Raw genomic sequence first — 2,966 nt, 5'->3', positions numbered from 1 at the left:
AATAAAAAATAAACACTTATTCTAGTTTCAGTCATTATGCTGGAAGTTACTAATTAAAAAAATATAAATAATCACGATAATCCTGTTTTAAATAAAACAACAAAACTGTGGCTTAAAAAATAAAAGTATTCGGCACCATTTGATCATATACCTTTCAGACTTTGTTCTTAAAGTTTCTGGAACTTTCCTATCTGTGAAGTACAGGAGTTGCTGAGTTACATGAGGAACACTCTCTGGGGCAACCAAAGAGAAGTTAAGCAATCAGCCTATATTCAGACTGCTAACTTGGACTATACAATGTTCCCCTCCTCTTCACTCTAGCTCAGGAGGGACATGCTTCTAAGCACTGAGATATGAAAAGTCCCAACTGTTATTAGCTGGAAAGACCAGTTCTAACAGCAAATAATGGTAAATCTCCAACACAGATGCTACTGCCCTTAATGTCCTGTGGTTTTAGGAAATTATGTAAATATTTTGGATTTAGTTCAATTTATTCAGAAATAAAACATGTTTAATAACGTTAAACTACTGTGCCAGAGTAAGTGCCTACTGGTTTAGTATCCTTATAAAAGAAAAAAAAAGTATGTAAAATACATGTAGGTAAATCATAGTCTTAAAGTATACTTAGAATACTGCTTTATTTAAATCAAAATCTAACAAAATGTCTTCAGTTAGAAGAAGCTAATGAAACTAAATCCAACGTTATGACAAGGGAGACTTGTTCTCAGTTAAAGTTGTATTGCTTAGAGAACTTAAAGCCATTCTAGGCAAGGTTAAGGTGGCACCACTTTATTCTTCACTATATATCAGGGTTGGGCCAGAAATGAGCGTTTCTAAATATAATATTCCAGAAAAGTCCATAGAAGTGTTTCAAAGACTTTTATGCAAAAGAATGTCTGTCTGTTTTTCTGTATCAGTGAGTAGTATGCCCATCAAAATTTCCTAATAACACAAAGACAAAGGCAAATCCATACACCTGATCAGATGTCAAAAGAATGGGAGGTGAAATATTAGGTCACCCATAGAGCTTCTGTTAGCCTTTGAGTCAGGTGGACTTTTGTGACAGAATGTGTTTGGTGGCCAGGACTTTTTGGGACATTTCTTCCTAAGTGGAATACACAACAGATAAGGGAGTAGGGGAGGTAATACAGGGAAGCTACTCTTTCCAGCTCAGAAGGAGTTGATGAAGCCCATATATGTATCCAAGAAGCCCATAAGATCCTCTAGCTGTGGATAGTGGCTAATGTGGTCATCCAGAATGACACTGTGGGCTGCGGCAACATTTTCCTGTACAGCTCCAAAGACTCTGGATAGGGATTCACCAGATCCAATGGCCCTTAGATAAAATGAATGGGAATAGAAACAATGACAAGAGCTCTCACCCAGCGTCTTTTACACTTTTTCCTCTGATTAATATACTGCAAGAGACTATTGATAACCAAGTTCCTGTCATTGTGGCATATCCCTGCCCACATGTCCCACAGCTCACTCTCAGAGGGTCAGGTGTACAGCCCAAAATCTGAGGAGAGACCTCGAGAGAATACAAAGTTCATCAGTCGCGTGAGGATGGATGGCACCTTGCTTCCGTCTTTGAGAAGCTTTTGGAGAAGGAGAAGAAGGTGAGCTTCAAGAAATATACCTCCCTTTGACAGACAGAGACTCTTAATGATAAGCTGACCAGATCTATTCTGCTTGAACCTATAGAGCAGCTCCTGAGCAAAGATATCCCCACAGGCATGAGACGACAAGTTGATCCTGCTGTTCTGGAACCCCAGATGCTGCAAAAACGCCTCCATGATGCTGGTCTGCTCAAATATGGAATAGTGATGTGGTCTTGGTTTGTCACTGAAGCCAAAACCTAGGAAATTGAGGACAATCACTCGATGAAACCTGAGGGTCAGACCTTCCCATATATTGTACCAATCATAGGTGGACATTGTAAAACCATATAAAAGCATGACTATCTCTGGACTTCAAACCACACCCACAGAGTCTTGGTAGAAGATGCTCAGTCTCTTTTAGGTAAAAAAAATTTGCCTGATGACTTCCATGAATGAAGAGCAGAGGAAAGCTGGGGGGGTGGGGAGGAGGGGGGAAGTATGTGCAGATAGGCCGCAAGCAGGGGCATAGCCAATAGCTCCACCTAGACCCACCACTCCCTCATCCTGATTCTGATAAGACTTGGGCTGCAAGACTCCACCTAGACCCACCACCCCCTAATCCTGATTCTGGTAAGACTTGGGTTTCAAGACTCCATGTTTGGGGGACCCCTGTTGCTGCTATCTTTAAGTGTTTTTTTATTTTTCTTTTTTTCTAACTTTATTGAGGAATGATTGACATAAAAATTGTGTATGTTTAAAGTGTATAACTTGATGATTTGATATACATATACATCGTGGAATGATTAACAAGATCAAGACAATTAATATGGTCATCACCTCACATAAGTGATGTAGTTAACTATTTTTTTCCCTTATTGTTTTGATTTAAAGGAATCTAAAGTCATAATACTGAGTCATTGCATAAATAAGTTACCTTGAAGAGAGTCTTTTTTCTTTCTAAATTTAATGTTAACAGCTCAGTATCTAAACTGGTAATAAATCCCTTGATTTATCCCATTAAGGTGCATGTCTTTTAATTATGTGTTCTTGTGTAAGCTTTATTTCAGCTGTAAGCAGTCTTTGGAGAATATTAGTACTTTAGCAATTGTTTGTCTATTTCTCTAACAGTGCTAGAAGGATGTGAAGCATTTAATGATTTTGATATGGAACCCATATTCATGATGAAAACTAAGACAATGTTTCTTTCTTTTCTACACCAGGGATGGCCTCAGGGGTTATTTTGACTACAGTTTTTTCTCACTAAGGCAGGGAGCTCTATTATTGAGTTGTTTTTTTTTTGTTTTTTTTTTTCCAATTTTGCAAAGAAATAGTAGGCACATTCCTTTGGGCTCTCTTAACTCAGTT

The 2,966-nt window shown here is 38.3% G+C and overlaps 1 pseudogene across 1 annotated transcript; it reads right to left on the bottom strand.

The window, feature by feature from the left end:
• Positions 1 to 1,170: 1,170 nt before the first annotated feature.
• LOC308604959 (mesoderm-specific transcript homolog protein-like) lies at positions 1,171 to 2,164 on the bottom strand (annotated as a pseudogene). Its single transcript has 2 exons — positions 1,510 to 2,164; positions 1,171 to 1,428 (listed from the first exon to the last, which is right to left on the bottom strand). The product of its transcript is annotated as a mesoderm-specific transcript homolog protein-like (transcript).
• Positions 2,165 to 2,966: the final 802 nt, after the last annotated feature.

The sequence above is a fragment of the Mesoplodon bidens genome, assembly GCF_964165515.1.
Source record: "Mesoplodon bidens genome assembly, chromosome: 17".
Classification (NCBI taxonomy): Eukaryota; Metazoa; Chordata; class Mammalia; order Artiodactyla; family Ziphiidae; genus Mesoplodon; species Mesoplodon bidens.
The sequence above is the reverse complement of the archived record's forward strand: the minus strand, read 5'-3'. Positions and strand labels throughout refer to the sequence as shown.